This window comes from Callithrix jacchus, chromosome 6 (genome assembly GCF_049354715.1).
Source record: "Callithrix jacchus isolate 240 chromosome 6, calJac240_pri, whole genome shotgun sequence".
NCBI classification, from domain to species: domain Eukaryota; kingdom Metazoa; phylum Chordata; class Mammalia; order Primates; family Cebidae; genus Callithrix; species Callithrix jacchus.
Window position 1 is genome coordinate 26781880 of NC_133507.1, and position 21450 is coordinate 26803329.

A 21450-nucleotide genomic window follows, 5' to 3' on the forward strand; every position below is an offset into this window, starting at 1 on the left:
TTGACTGATAAATCAGCAAACACAGGAGACCAGAGTAAAGGTCAAGGTGGGGGAGAAAGGCCAAGTAGAAGGAGAAGAAGAATGAAAGGCAGTGGGGCTGAGAAGCTACTTTGTGCAAAATCTATTACCTTTTAATCCACCATGATTTTGTTTAAAAGAGAATAGGTAAATGATGAAAAGGAAAAGCATCTATAAGATATGAACAAATGGTACCCAACTTGTTTCCATTCCAAGAGCGTGTTTCTAAGTTGACTGTTGAGAACTTGGCATCGCATTTTCTGATGGACATGCAGTTCAAGAATATATTGAGAGTTCAATAGCTGTTACTGTCCCACATCAGTGACAACCATGGATGAGGCTCATCAGTGTCTCCTGCATTTGCTGATTCATCAGTCAACACATGTTTACTGAGCACGAAGACTCCTTCTTTGTTCTTGAGGGGCTGACAGCTAGGAAGGGATTGCAGCAAGATTGAGGATAAACAGAAATGGGGCTCATCCATCGTCGTCACTATCTCTGATCAGTGACAACTATTGGTGAGCTCTTAATATATTTCAGGAACTGTGCCAGGCACTTTCCACGCATCTTTGTATGTAATCCCCGCCAGGAATTAGAATCCCCATTGTACAGATGAGGAACAGGGTTGTGGGAAATTTGTGCAACCGTCTCAAGATCTTTTGGCCAGTTAGGGAAGGAGTTGTGAGTTGAATCTAGGTTTGTTTGATCCCAAAGCTTGTGCTTTCCCCCATAGGCCATGTTGCCATGAATTCCCAGCAATACAGCCAGCTGCTCTGATTGGTCAGCCCTGGCCTCCCAGCCTTGTCATTGGCCAACAAGCCCTGAAGGGAGGGCTCTGCCAGTTACAAGGACCTGTAAGAGGGAAAGCCATGGACAGAGAAGAGAAGGAAGGAAAAAGAAAGACTCCTGATAAACACATCAGGTGGACTGAACAGCAGGAGATCAGGCTAAGGGCAAGTGGAAATGCCTAAGAAAGAAATAAGGTCCAAATTCTAGAAGTCATACCCCTTGCCCCCTGCTCCCATGTCTGTACCAACATGGTGGACAGGAACCAAGAAGTGGAGTAGTGGAAGGATGATCCCATGCCCTCCTTGGCTGTGGACTCTGGGGTCCCTCCTAGAGCGTTTTCTCCACCCCCACCCCATCACTGTCATGGGAGCCCTTTGCTTACCTGGCCCTGGGTGACTGAAGGCAGAGAGTAGGGGTTACTGGCTGTCTAGGGGCCAAGTCGGACCTGCAGATGTGTATAGGTCGTTCTGTGTAGTGTTTTTAAACATATTTTTAAATTCGGAATTTTCATAAAAACATCTGGATTTCCAGCTCCACTGGAAAATCTGAAGATCTGACAACCCAGGCCTAAATTCCCACACGGCAGCCATCAGCTGGCAAAGCTACAGCTACCCCCTTCAGCTGGGGCAGAGCCTCCCCCTCAGAGGACAAGATGAGAGGGGAAGGGATGTTCAGGCTGTCCCTGGCCATGGCCCCAGGTTCCGGGATAGCAGCCTAGAGGTTTCCAAAAGCTGTGTCGTACTCCCCTTGTGGCTGGTCAGGACAGAGAACTGCTTTGTCAGCTAATGAAGTTGAGGCGTGGTGGCCGCACGGTGGGGAGCCCGACAGCCTCCAAGCCTGCCTATTTCTCCACTGCTGGGCTCAGTCCACTCCAGGAAGCCTGCTGGTGCTTCTAATGTAACATAAAACACTCTGGCTTCCTAGCCTGGACCCCCTGGACTCCCTGTCAGGTGGCCGTGGTCTCTGCACCCCAGGGTGGTGTATCCAGGGCACCTGGGCAAATACTCGAGTGCCACAGGTCCCAGGGCCGGCCTCCCACGCATCGGGCCATGGCACCCAGCAATCCAGCAGTGTGGCCCCTGCAGCTCCTGGTGCACAGTGCTGTTTACTTCTTCAGGGAATGCTGTAGGAGCCAGGCCTGCCGAGCCGGAGAGGCAATTTCAGAACCACCAGGCAGATTTTTCATTCCAACTTCAAGGAGCTTCCAGAAAACCCAAACAAACATTTGAAAACGGCTGCCTCGCCACAGTTCTGGAGGCAGCGCCAAGGAGAAAGGCATCGCCTGTGGGCCAGCAGGGTCCCTGCCAGGAGGGAGGGTCCTGACAGGCTGGGCTGACCTGTGAGACTGACTGCTCCAGCCAACTAGGTGTGGAGTCCCCGTGAATGACTCCTTCCCACCTTCCACTCCTCACATGCAATGCGAGTGGGTGGATCATCTCCGCTCTGACTTTGTCTGGAATTCCCTCTCCTACCACACTGCCACATCGCACCAAAGTCAGGGGTTGGACAAGCAGAGAGTCTGGGGCAGGGAACAGCAGCGCAGAGACCTGGAGGAGCTGTAGCACAGCATACTTGGGGCAGCCAGAGGGCAGAGTGGGAAATGCATTGGTAAAAGTCCCTGGGAGAAAGGGTGTTCTCATCTTAGATGGGTGAACAAGGAAGTGGACGTACCCAACGGAGAGCACAAAAGAAAGCAATGAGAGACCCCAATCTGTGCAGGGGTGGTGTTCAGGATGCAAGGTGAATTCAGGTGGGGTGGGGTGATGTCAGCAACCATCCATGTCTGTACCATAAGCTCAGCTGGGCAACTTTGCCCCTAACAGCTGGCATCTTGAATGAAAAGAAATGAGCACTAATAATGACCCCAGATAAATGCAAGGATGAGTGGTTCAGATGCTCCGGAACATCTGGGTACTTCTTCTCAATGGAAGGCAGATGGGGAAGAAGGAAAACACCATCAGATAGTATCTGTAACAAGAGTTCCAGCCAACCAGGAGCAACTGCTTAGAGGCAGTCTGGTGAAGTGGCTGGAACTATGGCATTAGAATCTGAATTTTGACTGTATGTTTCTGGGCAACCCCTGGTTTCCTCGGCTCCAGTGACCTCTCAAGGGTATTGTGTAGACAGACATGAACTGGTACCTGTGTTCTGTACCAGGCTGCCATGAAGAATGGCATTCTTTGGGTCTTGCCATTTTGAACTCCTCTTCCAGAGGAGCCTGGGAAACCCTCTGCTTACCTGATTCTGGATTCTACCATCATTTACACCCCTCCCATTTCTCCCATTCATTCCACTTGCACATCCGTCTGTCTGTCTGCCAAGCACGGAATCTGGTATGACATCACTCTTTCCCATCTGTGCATCTCGGAGTGCTTATGGAGCAAATCATTCTGAGCAGCCACAGATTCCTGAGGAGGGCCTGGTAGTGCTCTGGAGTTTGAGCAATCTCATCTTCTCCTCAGCCTCAGGGACTGTGCTGGGGGCCAGACACATCACTTAGATCACAGTGAGCAGATGGCTGCCGACAGAATAGGGATGCCAGATGTGGGTCTGTTCCCAGTGAGGGAGAGAGTGATTCTGGGGCCAGCTCTGGAAGGTGGGAGCTAGGGGCTGGGGAGAAATTAGAAATAACCTTTCTGAACTAGAACTCAAGGCAGCCAGGGGCTCAGAACATCTAGGACTCCTCTGCTTCACCCTTACAATCCTATCACATTATTCTGCTGTGCTGCAAAATGTCACTTACAACCTTCTACTGCTTTGGTTCTGGTAACTGCAGAGTCTTTATTTGCTGAATACTCTGTTGGATAAAAAAATTAAAATCTGGGCATGGAAGCTGACACCTGACCAAATTTCTCTGCATAATAAGCAGGGAGGCCTTTGGATGTGATGGGGGTAAAGGGTCAGGCTGGCAGAAAACCCAGGAGGAACCGGAAAAACAAAGGTCCTCACTTGATTGGACACTATGGAGGAAGGAACTGTGGAAACAGACACGTTTGAGGCAGGTTTTCAAGCTGTTTGTAATGGAGTATGCGTCTCCCAGACCTCCTTCCCCCTGAGATCTTCAGCAAAATGTCTGCCATGCTCACGAATGCATTTGGTACAAGCGGATAAATACCAGAGATACAGCAGGGTGCCAGACACTGGAGAGCAATTTGTTTGAAATCTCTGCCTTAATTTCTCAGAGAGGAAGGCATTTTTCTGCCTTTCAGAACTCTCTCCTCCTCAGCCCATTAATACCACCAGTCCTGAAAATGGTGCCTTTTTGCTCTTACAGAAAGAGGCAGAACTGAAGGTCAAGCCAAGCTCAGCACACTTAACTCTTCGATGTGGGCAACAGAAGCCTGTACCAGAACTTTAAGGCCAGGAAAATCCACTAGCAGCGGAGAGGGTGGAGACAGTTTCCAAGTACTTTTTGGTTTAAAAAGAAAACTAGAAAAAAAAAAACTGAATACAAAAAAAAAAAAAAAAAAAAAAAAAAAAATCACTTCCGTCTCCTCTCTAAATATGTCAAATATGAGCCACTTTTTTATGAGCAAACCAAGTTACACATGACCTATTTTGATGTTTCCCAACCAATAGAAAAAAACATTTTTTAAAAACACTTAAAAGTAAACATGTAGATATTTCCATTTTCACCTAAATTTTATTATGTTTTTTTCCAAAAAGAAAAAGCCCTGGTTCAAGTTGGGGCAAGGCTCTAATCTGCCCAGACTATCTGTGGCAACCGTGAGGCAGAGAGAAACAGACTGGGGGAAAAGAGAGACGGTGGATGACCGCAGCCCAATGGCAAGGTCCCTAAGGAAGAGGAAATCCCAGGTGCCCACAAACCCTGGACACTCAGGTGAGCATACGCGATGTCCTCAATGGTATCTCCAATCTGTAAAGGACGAAATAACATTATCTGTTTTCAGACTTCATGGGCACCCCATAGACGCTGACACCTGAAAGACAGGCCGGTAGATTCCACACGTTTGAGACCAACTGGTTCCTTCTGTGGACCAGAAAAGCACAGATTGGCTGCCCCTGGAGGGTGAAGAGTGGCCATGCAGGGCCCCTGCCTATCACCCAGGCCCAAGACCTGACAAATACCCAAGTGGGCAAATACTGACTGAGCTCCTACCCTGTCTTGAGCCTGGTTACGCATTGATGGTGGACGGGTAGTCCTCTGATTCCGCCCAGAAATTCCTACTTTGGAACTCAGCGATGGTACTACATTCTCCATGGAACCTTCTCTGCTGTTCCAGGCAGAGAGGACAGTAGGAGCAAAAGCATGCTGAATCGGGGGAACTTGGAGTAGCTTCCCAGGGCCAAAAGAAAAGATACATAAGATAGAAGAAGGAGGGCAGGAGGCAGGCTGGAGCTAGCTCACTAAATCCACTGCATGCCAAGCTAAGAAATTTGGCTGCATGCTCGCTCTCTCTCTCTCTCTGCAGTGAGGACTCGGAATAGTTTTTAGTCCAAGAAACATAATCTTCTAAAAATGCAAACAATCCCTATTTTGAAAAATAACAACACTTGAGTAATATAAGAAGCTGCCACATGCTCTTTTTTTAAAAGCTTTTTTTTTTTTTTTTTTTTTGAGAGACAAATTTTCAAGGGCCTAAATACTGGAGAGATGCTGTCTTCACAAATTGGAAGACTCAATATTGTAAATATTTGGTTTTTTCCCAAGTTGATAGGGAGAATCCCAAACAAAACCCCACTACGTTTCCCTTAATGGAAACTGACAAGGTAATTCTAGAAGTTGTATGAAACTGCTGAGGGCCAAGAACAGTTAAGACAATCTCGAGGAACAATGTGGGAGGCCTTAATCTCCTGGATATCAAGACATATTCTAAAGCTAAGTCTTTGAGATAAATGAACCAGTGAAAGAGAATACAGTCCCACAGATTATGGACATTTGATTTATGACAACAGTGGCTTCCCAGGGCCATGAGGAAACTATAATCTTTTCTTTTCTTTTTTTTTTTTTTTGAGACAGAGTCTCAGTTTTGCCAGACTGGAGTGCAGTGGTGCAATCACAGTTCACTGCAACCTCCGCCTCTCGGGTACAAGTGATTCTCCTGCCTCAGCCTCCCAAGTAGCTGGGACTACAGGTGTGTGCCACCATGCCCAGCTAATTTTTGTGTTTTTAGTAAAGGTGGGATTTCACCATGTTGGCCAGCCTGGTCTCAATCCTGGAATTACAGGCCTGAGCCACCACCCCCAGCCAAGAATAATCTTTTCAATAAAGTTGCTGAGTCAATTGAATAGCCAGCCATATTTTACAAATGAAGCCTGACTTAACCTTTGCCCGTGCAAAAAGTCAATCCCAATGCAGATGGTAGCTCTAAGTGTGAAAGACAAAAATAAAACTTCCAGAAGAAAAGGCAGGACAGGTAACGATGTGTACAACAGAAATAAAAAAGGACTTACCATAAAAAAAGATTGGTAACTGGACCACATGAAGAACTTCTGTTCATCAAGAACACCTGTAAGAGCCTGAAAAGGCTTCCGAGTGGGAGGAGAGATTTGCCAAATATTTAACTGACAAAGTGTTTTCATCCAGATCACATAGAGAAATCAGTTGCTCTCAACTGGGGGTTGCGGGACATCCCCCTGGGGACATGTGGCCATGTCTGGACACATTTTTGAAGACAACTGGGAGGTGGGGTGCTATTGGCATCTAGTGGATGAAGGCCAAGGGTGCTGCTAAACACCCTACAACAAACAGACTAGCCCCCAAGAACAAATATCATCCAGCCCCAATATCAATAGGGCTGAAGAAGGCTGAGCACAGTGGCACACGTCTGTAACCCCAGCGCTTTGGGAGGCCAAGGCGGGCGGATCACTTGAGGACAGGACTTTAAGACCAGCCTGACTAACATGGTGAAACCCTGTCTCTACTAAAAATACAAAAAATTAGCCGGCTGTGGTTATGCAAGCCTGTAATTCCAGCTACTCAGGAGGCTAAGGCACGAGAATCTCTTGAACCTTGGAGACAGAGATTGCAGTGAGCAGAGATCCTGCCACTGCACTCTAGCCTGGGTGACAGAGTGAGACCCTGTCTGAAAAAAAAAACAGTGCTAAAGCTCAGAAACTCTGTTCTTAATAAAACAAAACAAAACAAAACAAAAGACAGGCAAACTGACAGAAAAATAAGCAAAAGCCTTGAATAGGAATTTCGAAAAGAGGAAATCCTAATGGCCTTTAAAGAGACTCATTAATTAACAGGAAAATATAAATAAAATATAAATTAAAACCACAGTGAGCTACTACAACATACTCTGAATGGCTAAAATTCAAAAGACGAACAGTCAAGTGTTGGCAAAGATATGGAACAACCAGCATTCTCATGCACTGCTGGTGAGAATGCAAACCAGTATACACACTGTGACAATAACATTCATGTTAGCCGAAAAGCACAAACAATCTAAATGCACATTAAGAGCAGACTGGATCAATAAGTGGTGGTATACTCCTACAAGGGAATAGCACAGATGATAAATATGAACAAACTACAGATACAAGCAAGAAGAGCACAATAGACTTCCACAAAATAGGCCAGACACACTGGAGTCAAACTGTAGTGTTCCATTTATAGCCTGTTTTTTGTTTTTTTTTTTGAGATGGAGTTTCACTCTTGTTACCCAGGCTGGAGTGCAATGGCACAATCGCGGCTCACCGCAACCTCTGCCTCCTGGATTCAGGCAATTCTCCTGCCTCAGCCTCCTGAGTAGCTGGGATTACAGGCACGTGCCACCACGCCCAGCTAATTTTTTGTATTTTTAGTAGAGACGGGGTTTCACCATATTGACCAGGATGGTCTCAATCTCTTGACCTCATGATCCACCCGCCTCGGCCTCCCAAAGTGCTGGGATTACAGGCTTGAGCCACCGCGCCCGGCAGCCTGTTTCTTGAAACAGGAAAAACTCAAGTATGGTATTAGAAGTCAGTATTATGTTGACCCTTGAGGAGTAAGAAAGGGAACATGATAGAGAAGGGCCATGAGAGGGGTTCTGGGGAGCTGGTAATGTTCATTTTGCAAGAATTTTTTGGAGCTATGCATTATGATCTGTGCACTTGGATGTATGCTGCATCTGCCTATAGGATTTTTCAAACAATTTAAAATGCCCTCTTGTGAATAATCTCAATTACTGAACACAAAGCACCACACAGATATTCATTTTTTTCCTGGTTACATAGAACTGTGTGGATTCAGCCAGTCCTTCAGGCCTTGGAGGTGTGGAAAGGCTGTGCTCTCTACCACTAACCTAGGGAGTCATCTTGGCTGCCTCTGCCCATGCCCCCCACACAGCCCTCCAAACTGCATCTCTGATACCCAAAGGAAGAATGGGGAATGAGTTGCTTGTTCTCAGAAAAATTACCTGTTTGGATACAACCTGATTCCTCTGGGGGGAAAAATTTACTTCTGAGTAAATTCTGAGTTCTTATTTTCCAAAATGAGAATTCCTTGTAAACTGAAGGAGCTAAAAAGTGAGTCTGAACCCTCAGATATGGAAAGCCTAGGGTGGCAGACCCAAGCTCAAATGCCTACAGGGGTTGGGAGCAGTAACTCGGTCGGTGGAGGGGACCCAGCAAATGGGAGGACTCATGCTCTGTTTGCAGGGCAGGCACTGCTCAGCCCACCCCTTCTCTGTGCGCATGGACCAACTTTAATGACTGACTTCTAATCACCAGAATATAGCAAAAGTGTAACTTCCAAGAGTCCTTTAGAAAAAGTGATACGCCTTCACCGGGGGTGTCTCTCTCTCTTTCTCTCTCTCTCTCCTCTCTCTCTGCAGACTTTCACCATTGGAACGCAGCCACCATGCTGTGAGAAAGACACATAGAAAGGCCACTGCAGCCCCTGGGGAGGTTTCAGTCGAGAGCCAGCATCAGCTGCCAGGCATGTGAGTGAGTGAACCCCAGATGCTTCCAGCCCCAGCCTCTCGGCTGATGCAGACCAGAGACAAGTTGGCCCTGTCCACATCACAGATTTGTGAAAAAGATAAATATTGCTGTTCTTTAAAGTCGCTGCGTTTTGAAAAAGTTAGATGGGAAATGTTTACCTTTAGAGATACCTGGAATATCTGGATTTTAATGTGAATTTTCCAGATTTTTTAAAGACTACATGGGCTGAACAAAAGAACCGCCGGCCAGATCTGACTCATGAGCTGCCACTTTGAGACCCTGGGTTAATGGACACATTAACTGCCTCCAGCTTCCAAAATGCCAAATCCTGACACGTATGAGTGCCTCAGTGAGACCCCCAAAACTCATTCCGATCTAATTTAAAGGCAGAACATGCACTCGTTTGAAACACCAAAATGCGAGTAGAGAGTGAATACTGCAGATTTGCAAATCTATAGTTTTGACTAACTTTTGGATCAAGCAGGTCACAAGCAAACCCCACCAATTGGAACTAGCAATACCCTGGTGTCTGACTGTTTCTCTTACACACACACACACACACACACACACACACACACACACACACACACGTGCGCACAGTTCATTTTAAACCAAAGCTCCAGAATCATGAAGTCCTGTCTGATATAGTAACATGTAGGCAACATAGATCAAAGAGTGAATTACTTTTGGCCATGACTGTAACAATATAACTTCACACCCACTGAAATGTTGCTAAATATGGGAAGTGCAAAATTTTCAAACCAGATTTTGCAAAACAAAAGCAGGCTGGCAGACTTGGAAGGGTGCTTCCTGCATGGTGTATGCCAGGCATCCTAGAAGCTTCTACAAACACATTCTTGTCTTTTATGACCAGAACAGGTGACACTTAAAGCAGCATCCATTCAAATGACAATAGATGAGAAATGTTTGTAACAGGTTCTTTCTATCTCTGTCGCTTCCTCACTGTCACTGCTTTTGTAAATCCACCTTTCCCCTGGAGCTCCATTTGTACACAGATCAGAGTGAGGAAGGCCAGGGAGAAGGAATTTGGCACTAATGCCCTTGAATGAGCCCAGTGGCCAGCAGCTGCACCCAGAGGCCCTCTGACAAGAAAGACAACAAGCTGTGACTTGTGGTCAGCAAGTGACGAGTGACCACAAGTGACTTGTGGTCAGCTTGAGGACACCTGCCCTTCACCACCATGGTTGCCCAGCGTGAACCCCTCTGGACCCACAGAGCTGCAGGTCTTTGTAAGGAGATACAGCAGGAACCCGGATATGCCAGCCCGGGCTTTGGAGTCATCTGGAATTCTTGTCAGCACCCTGTGTTTGTCATCTCTGCGTAGGACCCAAGTCAGAGAGGCTGGTCTTTCCCTACCCACTGGCGACTGCTTGACTCTGAAAGTAGCATGATTAGCCCCAGCCACAGGTGCCACCTCCCAGAGATCCAGAGCCAACAGGCTACACATTCTGTCTCCCAGCTTAGCCCACTGGGAAACTGGAATCAACAGTGTGGGCAGTGCCATGGCCCACTGAGCACACTCAGCTCTGCTCGGCAGGTGATCTTGAGCACTGCCAGAAAGACACCCTCACAGGCTCCCTCTATCCTCTGCCAAACCCCCAGCCACCCCATGCTTTCTCTGAGCCTCCCTTATGATACCTTCCAGAGCTCCTGTTCCATAATTCACCACCCTGCCTCTAAACCTCAACACCTTCACGGAAAGCGCCCTCTACCTCCTACCTAGACCCAAAGCCAGTTCTTTCTCAAGCACGCAGAGTTCTGTCAGCCTCCTGAGGTCACCCATTTCCCATGCCTCCCAAATTTTGGGGTTGGAAGGCTAGACCAATATTCTCAGAACTAACAGTACATAATCTCCCAGCACTGTAACTGCTTCTTGATTTACTTCTCCTACATGTGAACTCCATGGGGTCAGTGCTGGGCCCAGCTCATGATTGGTATACGCAAAATACACATAGAACATTCAGTACATGTTGAATAACTTAATGGATACAAGCAGATTTTATTGCCCCCATTTTACAGATATGGAAACTGAGCCTCAGAGAAGTTCACAGACATGCCTAGTTTTACAACAGCAGGTAGCAGAACCCCAGCTTGAACCAGGTCACCTGCATCCTCCGTACCTTGCTATCTAGTAACATTACTCAGCCCATGAGATCATGATTAGATAAGCTAAAAAACATAGCTTAAAAATAAAGATAATTTTATTTCCAGTTAACACGGAGACTTCCAAAGAGCTCACAAGATGAAAGAAATAAAATTTAGGGAATCACCTGGGGCAGAAAAAAAAAAAAAAAACCTTTCCTGCCCAAACCACCCTTGAATCAGGAAGGAAAGGAGAGAAAGGTTGGTCCCATTAAGCTCCAGGGCCCGGGGACCATCCTTAGTCATGGGCAGAACAGACAGCTCAGAGAAATCACAGTCCTAGAACCAGAAGGACATGCCAGTCCTGGCTCTGACTCCATCCTGGGCTCAGTCTGACCCTGTAAGAGAGGAAGACCTGTGGATACAGGCTGCTACAGGAATCATGCTCACAGTCACGGGCTGCTGCTTTATGCTAATTACAGTAATGACTGTGGGAAGTTGAATTGTGTCTTGTTGCTAAAAGATAAATATGAAAAAAAGTAAATTACAAAATATTGAGCAAATGACTAACAGGAGGGTTGAACAAAGGAAGTTTATGGGTGGATGTCAAAGTGACCAGCCGTCAGCCTGGACCAGGAAACTTGGCCCATGAAGGATTGTGAGACAAGGGCTCATTTGTGCAGAGTGGTCCCAGATCCCCTTAAAACACAAAAACTGGCTTAGGAGTGGCCAGAACCTCTGGAGCAATGGCCTGGCTGCTTATGAAAGGACATACACACACACACACACACACACACACACACACACACACCCCTCCCCTCTATAGTGCTGAGTCAAGAGGCATCAATCCCAAGAGGCTCTCAATAGAAGATAACCACCTGGAGATTTGTGGCAAGAGATTTGCACAGTAAGATTTGGGGAAATTGTATAAAGGAAGCATTGCTTTCCCAGGCTTCCCAACTCCCCATAAAAACCCAATACTCCTTAGAGGTATTTGGCCAACCTGCAGAAATTCCCACCTCTGCTGTGTACATCCCCAGAGTGGGCCTTCTAGGTGCATCAACCTTGGGCTCAGAGCCTGCTCTAAGGAACTCTTCATAACATCCCAGCAGTTAATTGATAACAGCAGTTGCACTGGCTGGAGAAGGGTGGAAGCCAGCTTATCCCCTCCTTTCCTCAAAACTCCGGAGAAACCTCTGTGTAAATCCCTGGCTTCCACGGAACATGGTTTGAGAACTGATCTAAGGCATGCCCAACATGGCAGGGCAGTCCAGAGGATGAAAAATGTGAGTTGTTTTTAAAAGGAGATCCTCTGTGGAACCACGAAGGTAGAAGTGAGACAGCAGGAGGTAATGAGGAACTGGGTGACAGAGGGCTAAGGGTGGCAGACGCAGGCATCTTATTCCCAAAGGCATCGGCTGAGCAACAGCAGCAGCTGAATGAGGATCAGGAATCACACAAGGGTGCTCAGATATCAGGAACTCAGGAGACGGAAGGAGTGGGAGGGAAGGGCCCAAGCAGGAAAGACAAGTCTCTCAACCTCTAAGTCCTGAGGAAGGCCAGAGATGTGGACAATGACAGGTATTTCCAGGTGGGAGTTGAAGGCACTCTGGCCAGATGGGTCAGGCCTCCATCAGGGCAGGGATCAGAACAGAAGAAGGCCTGGAGCAGCTGTCGGGAGGGCTTGGGAATCCCACTGGGATCACAAACTGTGGCCTCCACTGTGAGTCCCCAGCATGGGCTCCCAGCAGCTGTCCTCTACTTTAATTACACAAACCACTTTCTGTGCAGGGAAAAGAGGAAGACGCCATTGTTCACAGTTGCAGATGAGCAATCGAGAACTCAGACTAAAATGCCGGTCTCCAGATTTCTACCCATTCGTGGCTCACACAGACCAACTGCCATTGGAAGCGTCGCAGCCATCTGTGAGTCTACTCAGGACACTCCAGTGGAGACCTGCTCATTAGGTTGACCTATTCCAAAGCCTGATTTTTAATTACAGCACCTGCCACACAGACTGAGAAAAACTAGATGAAGAAAACCAGTTCCCATCATCTCAAAGTGGCTGCTATTTTTCTTAGAAGATTCAATTCCACTATGCCCTGCTTTTAGAAAACTCCATGTGTGAAATTCATAAATAGGCTAGGAAGTATATATTTATGTCACCAGAAAAATATTCATTATATAAGAATATTCAGTTTACAAATGATTAGCCATTAGGGTTATTCTAAGGAGTGAACAATCTTTCTAGTGTTCAAAATATCTTTCAAATCAAGCTCTATGATCAAATGATTCAAACTGTGTCTATAGCCTTATTATGTTGGACAATGTGATATTCGGACCAGACTTTTTACCTTTGGATTCTGGGACTGCTACCCAGCACTCAGCATTTTTTTTTTTTTCAGATGGAGTCTCACTCTGTTGCCCAGGCAGGAGCACAGTGGCACAATCTCTGCTCACCACAACCTCCCCCTCCCAGGTTCAACAGATTCTCCTGCCTGAGCCTCCCAAGTAACTGGGATTAAAGGCATCTGCCACCACACCCAGATAATTTTTTCTAATTTAGGAGAGACGGGGTTTCACCCTGTTGGCCAGGCTGGTCTTGAACCCCTGACCTCAGGTGATCTGCCTGCCTCGGCCTCCCAAAGTGCTGGGATTACAGGCGTGAGCCACCACATCCGGCCTGCATTCTTAAGAAGTCTTGGGGAAAACCAAAGCACTTTTCTTCACATGAAATCCTTTTTTAACCCTTTGATTTTGATAATTACTTTTTTCCTTCACGCCTCACATTCAAAGATTTCAACTGGATCTCGCTACTTAGGATTCTGACAGAGGTGGTATGAAACTTTGTTCCAGATCTTCAGAGATGAACACAGGGAGATAGAGACAATTTAGATTTACTTTAGAAATGCCAAACTGATAAACTGACAGTAAACTAATTTTGCCAGCTTGGAAATTCCACAGTTTTAAGGGGGCTGGAGGGAGGAGAGTTTTTACTCTACTCTCCACTCATAATTTTGACAAAATGTCTTCAGGTCTCAGGTATGTAGATGCATCCTTTCCTAATTGTTCAGTAGCAAAGGAATACGTTTCCTAATATAATCTATTTGGTAGTTTGCATGGGATTTTTCTGGGGAATGTTTTTTGTTGTTTGTTTGTTTTTGAAAAGGAGTTTTGCTCTGTTGCCCAGGCTAGAGTACAGTGGCATGATCTTGGCTCACTGCAACCTCCACCTCCTGAGCTCAAGCAATTCTCCTGCTTCAGCCTCCTGAGTAGCTGGGATTACAGGTGCCCACCACCACGCCCGGCTAATTTTTATATTTTTAGTAGAAACAAGGCTTCACAATGTTGGCCAGGCTGGTCTCGAACTCCTGACCTTAGGTGATCCTTCAGCTTCGGGAAGTTTAACATTCTGTGCAGATCATTGCCTTTAGACTGAAAACTATCAGGCTATACTGCAGTACCTGTTTATAAGTCAGTTTCTCTTCTCTCATTACTCACTCCCATGGTGACCACCTAAAGCATAGAGCCATATTCTCTCTCTCTCATATCAGGTAAAAAGAACTGAGCTAATCATGTGCTTCAAATGGTGGAACAAAATCATCACTGGGGCCATGTCACCTATCCCCAGGTCTAATCTGGCCCACTGCAGTGCATGGTAGTGATTTTTCTAATGGATAAAGAAGAGAAGCAGGTTGGAAGCAGCACAGTGGAGTGAAATTCAGTCAGGGACTGTGACCTTAGAAAGATTAAACCCATCCTCAGTCCTCCTTCTTAATGTGGGACTTGGGACAAGTAACACAACCTCTAAATGAGCCTCAGTTTCCTCAGCTGTAAAATGTTTTCATCAAGTTATTAAGAGGATTAAATGAGGATGTTATGCCAAGTGGAAGGTGAAAACTCAAACCCACGAGGGAACAAGTAGCTAAGAAATGAAGGGAGAAGCTGGGTGAGAGGCAGTAAGGAACAGCAGGGACTGCAGCCAACTGGAGAGCACCCTGAAGCGTGAATGCCACATTTAAAGGCATCCATCCCTGCAGGGCCAAATGCATGACTTCTGTGGGCCAAATTTTGCCTCTGACTGTGGCCTCTGCCCCAGGTCTGGCACATATGATTATGTAATGCTTATTATACCCTGATTATAACAGTGAAAGGTGGAGGCACTGCAATTTGAGGCCTGCATAATCTAAAAGCCAAGAGCCTAAGCTCAGGTCAGATCAGTTCTCTGCCAGACTCTCTCTGATCACGAGTTGCCGCATAAACCTAGAACCCAGTTTGTACACTGAAAATCCAGCAAAATCCTTACTACCACCACAAAAGACAGCACCACCAAGTGTGAAGTTATAGTCATGCTACTGAGCAAATTATTCTAAAATAGCCCCGTGCTTATCCTAACGCAAGACGTAGAAGCCTGATAGAAGCCAAGGCCACTGAAGATTACTATGCACCAGGAAGGCGGCAGGGGAAATGGGAGAAAGCAGCTGCAAGCAGAACAAACCCAGAAAGAAAGAAAAACTGCCCAGACTGGTAACTTGACAGCAAATGAATTTTGTAAATAATGCAGTATTTGTAGTATCTGGAGAAAATGCAATGCTATCTAAAATATAAGGTCTTCGAGGGCAGGACCACATATATTTTGAATTCCCTACCATGCATAAGGCAGTCTAAGCATGCGGGAGGTGCTGGGTTAACGCTCGGTGAATGAAAGTGATTGGATGGAGTTGCAGAGAAGGAAACAGGAGCAGGCAGGAAGTTCCGAAGTAACAACGTGTACCGTTATTAGTGGGAGAGTGTAAAAGGTGAGTCTACATGGCATGCAGAGGAGGCCAGGTGCCCACGATCTTCTCTTTATCTCAGGTGTTTCTGTTGTCTGGGCAATAACAGACAAAGGTACCCTCAGGCAGTCAGGATGGTGGGAGAATGGTGTGGCTTCATGGGAGGACTATCTACAAGTCTTAGTTGGGGAAAGGGGAGCATTCTTAAAGCCTTGGGAGGCATCCTGCATCTTGCCACCCCTCCTGTGCCCTGAATGACATCTGAGAGACACATCCAGATGCAAATCCAGGGGCTTGGTTTCAGAGTGAACTCGCTAATGGAGACTTTGCCTCGCTCGCTTGTGTTCTCCTCCCAGATGCTAATGAGAAAGTGCAATGGCTTCGCTAACTTGTCTGAACCATGGCCATGTATGCTGTGGCTTGGCCTCTGCTCAGCATTTGGAGTGGTTTAAACAGCAGGTCAGACAGAGGCCTTTCTAGCCCAGCCCTGTCCTGGAAATTCTTATTAACATTTACAAGAATAAGAGGAGAAAATAATGCCTGCTTCACCGAGGGCGGGGGAGAGGGCTTGGGCCTTGGAGTTAGGAATAGCACATTTTATCCTGCTTCAGCTATTCCCTACTACGTGTGTATTGACACGTCATTTAACCTCACGGAGCCTCAATTTCCTCATTTATAAATTGAAGGTAATGCTACCATAGGTTCGTTGTGAGAGTTATTAAGTGAGGTTTTACACACACACACACACACACACACACTTCATAGTGATACAATGCCCACCCGGTACACAGTTAGCTCTTAATTACTGTCTTCTCAAACCTACATCACAGGTTTGTTATGGGTAAGATGTGAGTAGACCGCGGTGTTGATCATAGCCCTTCCTCCCTCTTTAGCTGGTGGGGAATACACGCAGACCCAAATGGAGGTTAAAGGATCTATTTTACTCAGGCTCACAGTTAACAGCTAAAGAACGTTCCAGAACATCGTATGTCCAATCGAATGATAACAGCTGAGCCCACAGGTAGGAAAACGCTGCTTCTGCCACAGGCCCTGGGAGGCCACTTTCGGAGCTGGAGAGAGGTAGGCCTATTGAGTCTACCCCAACCCATCTGCTTACTGCGTGGGAACTGGGGACAGAAGCTCAGATTGGTGGGAAGAATCAAAAACAAGAGACAATGAGTCTTTCCTATTTAGTAACCATCTTGCAAACTACTTGTAAAATGTAAATGAGTGAAACAAGGCAATATTAAAGAAGCTGCCAGGCTGCTATGTCAGAATAAGGTGCAGACCTCCACCCCGCTCCCTCCACAAACAAAGAGGCCAGAATATCCAAATATGTTGAATTGAGGTGTAGTGGCTGGGGACATGGACGGCTCCACATGCCCGCGGGGCAGGAGGATGCTGGAGACTGTCCCATTGGGTCTTAAGAGCAGAGGACAGGCGCAACAAGCAGAACTCCTGAGGGCAGATGCAGGGATGCCAGCTGAGACTGTGACAGACGGGGTGCCCTGGTGGCAGTTTCACCCAGAAGCCCAAAAGATGAGAATCTGAGGCCTAGACAAGAAAAGACTGTGTGCCGCCAGAAGCCACGAGCAGGTGACGCTAGTGGGTGAGCACCAGCAGGAGGGTGGGGAGCTGCGCCTGTGGGCTAGACTGCCTCGAATCTTAGAGCAGAGCTGCAAAACATGAAGCAAACATCCCTCACTTCCCCTTCTCAAACTCCAGGCAGATGTCACTCATCAAACACAACACCTGTCCCCAGGGACCCCAGTGTGCCTAATTGCTATCCCAGGTTAAAGGACTATGACCCCAGCAGCAGGGAAAGTTAAGTGCTTCAGACACGCCAAATTCAGGGGTACAGTGGCCAGGCCCCTTCTTGGTGCTGTGCTAGGGTCTTAGAGTCCAGCACACTGGGGGTTAAATCTCAGCTTTACCACTGACCAGCTCTGCTCAGTTCCCCATCTGTGAGATAGTGATAGCTTACAGGTGGATGAGAGAATTCCCACACCTGGCTTTCTGTTGTGCATATGGTAAATGTGAAAGAAGGGTCCATCTATTTTTTTCTTGCATTCATCATTTCACCTTCTGGAAGCACCTTTGTTTTGATCTCAGTCCAAATATACAAGTCACAGAACATCCTTAACACCTCTCCCAATCTTAAAAATTATACTGGTGTGGCTGGAACCCACCATCACGGTTGGGTTGGGAAAATGGGGTCTCCTCCCATCTAGCCTCAGGACAGGAAACCCCAGGTGATGGTGTGGGTGGTGTGGGGATAATAGAAGGGGAAAGGGTCTGGGTCCCCAGTGTCTGGGGTAGAAAGCGGACCTGTTGGAAAGCTGAGCTAGAGCCAAGATGTCCCTGCAGAGCTGTATCAGGAGACTCCTACGGCTGCCAACAGGATCCCAAGTGATCCCAAGTCTCCATCCATGCCCCAATGAATTCCGGCCCTGGAATGCCAGGGCAGCTTCCTCTCACTAATGGCATGATCTGCAAAGGCCTCACATGGGTACACACTTTGCTCCTGGCCAACCCTCTGGGGACTCCAACTGTGTCTGAAGCTAGTTGCCATCAATGGAACTACCTGTACTTCACTCCAGGGGAATGAACACATACAAATGTCTGAAAAAACCACACAGGCCAAAATTCCCCAGGAGAGTAAACAGAGGCATACTCTCATTTCAATAAGAAATTCAAACAAACCGTTTCCCCAGTTCCCTTCCTGAAACCCTGTTCTCTCCCATTTAAATCTTAGCGCAAGAAAAGATTGTGGGCTGTTGTTTTGTTACTTTAAGGTGCAAGATAGCGGATGCCCAGAAAGGTTAAGCAATTTTTCAGGACCACACAATTAGTCAGTGGCTCACCCAAGCCTGGATTCTGGCCCCCGGACTCTCGGCCCCATGTTCTCACTTGGTTTGACTGTTTTTCAAACTTGGCTCTCATTTCTGACCATCTGTTTGAAAAGCTCAAGAGTGAGGTGTCCTATGTGGCAGCAGATGGAAGTCAATCAAGGCATAGAAACCAAATGGCACCACGCTGGGGGGAGGGATACTCTCAAAGTGGAAATATCCTAATTTGATGCCACAAACAACATGAGAAGAGGAAATAAAACCAGATCGTTAGGCAAGCAGCTGTGCTTGGTCCTACAAAAACCAAGCCACCTTAGAGTTCTCCCCATCACTGGACAAGCCACTGTTTTCAATGTGGTATTGACACTGCTAACGTCAGATCAGACAGAGCTTTCTGCTCTAAGCTTATTGACAATCTTTTCTGTCCTTCATGTGGAAAATCGGGGAGAAAGCCTGGGTCTTGTGAAAACAGAGCCTGTGCAAGAACCAGACAGTGACAGCTTAGAGGGAGGCTCGTGAATCCACACCAAGGGGAACCTGGCCCTCGTTTCAGAGACCTGATGCCTGGCACAGGCTGGTTTGGCTTGGAAAGCGACAGAGCTGTGACCGCACACATGAGAAGACCATCAAAACACCGTGAGGTCATTACAAGCACCAGTCACCCTCACTTCCTGCAAGGTCTCCGAGGCGGTGGCCCCAGGGGCAGGCAGCAGGGAGGCTCAGTGCATTCAGCCAGCAGCCATGCTCTGAAGCCTGCAGAAAACCAGGCTCTGGGATCAGCCCTGGGACCAGTGGGAAACATGTCTGGGGGAGTCAGGGAGCTGTGCACGAGAAGCATCAGTTTCAGTCTCGACCGGGAGCTTCTGTCAAAGCCAATTGGATATACAATGGCTTCAGGGGCTATCAGATCCCAGGGAAGACTGGGACACATTGGCACTCATCCAGTTATTCTCTACTTGAGGATGAACTGATCCAATCATTGCACCACAGTCTCAAGGTGGAGCAACCAGGAGGAAAAGGAAACCAGCTGTGTCACTCGTCAGGTGCCCGATGGCAAACAACAGCCTTCCAACATGGCGGCCTCTAGAAAGTTCAAGTGCTTCCAAGAGCTCCTGACATGCATACCTTTCTAATCCCAAGGGGACACTGTCCTGAGAGTCCCTTTCAGTGATTCGCCACATGGAGCTGTGCCTTCAGGTGGTCCCCTACCTCCTCTCAGTCCCAATCTGTTCCCTGGCCCATGGGCACATCTAAGCAGCCCATGAGAGGAAGTTCCAATGGAGAGGAAGAGATGTAAAGGATATGCAAAGATCTCTTCTTCCCCAAAGACCTCATTCCCTCTCCCTCATGGTATCCCCTCTCACACCTTGACTGAGTGGCAGCCCTTCAGCCTGTCTTCTTGGATGAAGCTGTCTACTCATCCCTCATAGGCCTCCTGAATATGCCCTCCTGTTTTTGGACCCTATTACTTTCACCTGGTCGATGGAAACAGCCTCCCTGCAGATCTTTCTGGTTTATCTACCTACTTCTACCCAATCCACATAGTTGCCAGAACTGTCTTCCTAGAATGCACCTGTACTCATCCCTTCTGCTGTCTAAATGCTTTCCGTGGCTCTTGGCTATATATGGGTCATCACTTCCTAGCATGACCTTTTATAACTTGACTTCTGCTTCTCTTTCTGGTTACCAACAGCACTGGTAAATCAAACCATTGGGAATAAAAAGGAAATTAAGGTTCCTGGATGCAATAAGTCAGGAATGAGGAGAGTCTTCTGTGCTCCATGTTCCCTCATTCCTCTGAGTGGCCTGCATCCTCACACTGCCATCCTGCCAGTAGCTGTTTCCCCATGAGATTATGTCCTCCGAGGGGCTAGCGGATGAGTGAAGCTCATCTCTAATTCTGAGCAACCAGCACAAAGCCTGTTGTTTGAACAGTCTCTTTCCAACTACTGCCTTCTCAAAGGTCTCACGTCTTTATGATGAAGTGCAAATTCACTATTTTGAAGCATCTTTTGGTTTCAGATTCTATTAGACACAGCCACATTTTTAGCTTATTTGATTCTCAGCACAGCCTTGTAAACGAAATAATAACAACATAAAATAGTAATATTTAAAACACACTTAACCCTCATTAAACACCAGAAATTGTCCTAAGTGTTCCCATGTTTACATTATTTACTGTGTACAGTGTCTCAATGGGTTAAGGATTATAATAATTTCCTTTCTATAATAGGTGAGAAAACTGAGGTTTAAAAAGGTTGAGGGACTTAACTACAGTTACCCAGCTCTCACCATCCTTGGGAATTAAATCCAGAGCCATCAGCTTCTATAGCCTGTGCCCCTAATAACTATTATCACCCCATTTTACAGACTCAGAAACAGAGTCTCAGAACGTTGAAGGGGGTAGTCCAGGGTCACATAGCTAGCCAGTGGCCAAGCCAGCCCTCGTGATTCCACATCCTATGCTGGGATCCACTGCTACCCCTTGTAACTGATGATCCTGACTGCGGTTCAGGTTGGATGAATCAAGGAAAAAACCTTAACCCATCAAAAGGCAGGTTCCTAAGCTAAGAAGACCCCAGGAAAGCATACACATCTATGAATATAAAGGATACACTGTGCTACCAGCCCTCAGAAAATTTGTGCAGGCCAAAGGAATACTGGGCTCTGCCTGAATGCTTTTGGCAGTTGGGAAGACATGTGACTCATGGTATTTATAAGGAACACGCTGCCCACTTTCCTCTGACCAGTCTGGGTAGCAGCACTACCATGGAATACCACTGCCCCAGAGAATTCCAGATTAAATAGAGGAAAATCAATCAGGGAAAAGAAGCATACAACTCAGAAAGAGAGAGAGACAGAAGAGGTGGCATGTTTTTGCACAGTCCCACAGGATTTTGGAACAGTCCAGAGCAGGAGCTGTGACCTTAGCCAAGAATCAAGGATAAACATGGGCAAGAGAAGGGCAGGTTGAGCTTCACCATCCCACCCTCATCATGCCGGCCACTTTGAGACGTCCACAC

At 47.0% G+C, this 21450-nt stretch overlaps 1 protein-coding gene across 4 annotated transcripts in view; it reads right to left on the minus strand.

Moving 5' to 3' along the window:
* Nucleotides 1-21450, minus strand: part of CEMIP (cell migration inducing hyaluronidase 1) — a 178189-nt gene that overhangs the window by 117074 nt on the left and 39665 nt on the right. The window lies entirely within an intron of this gene.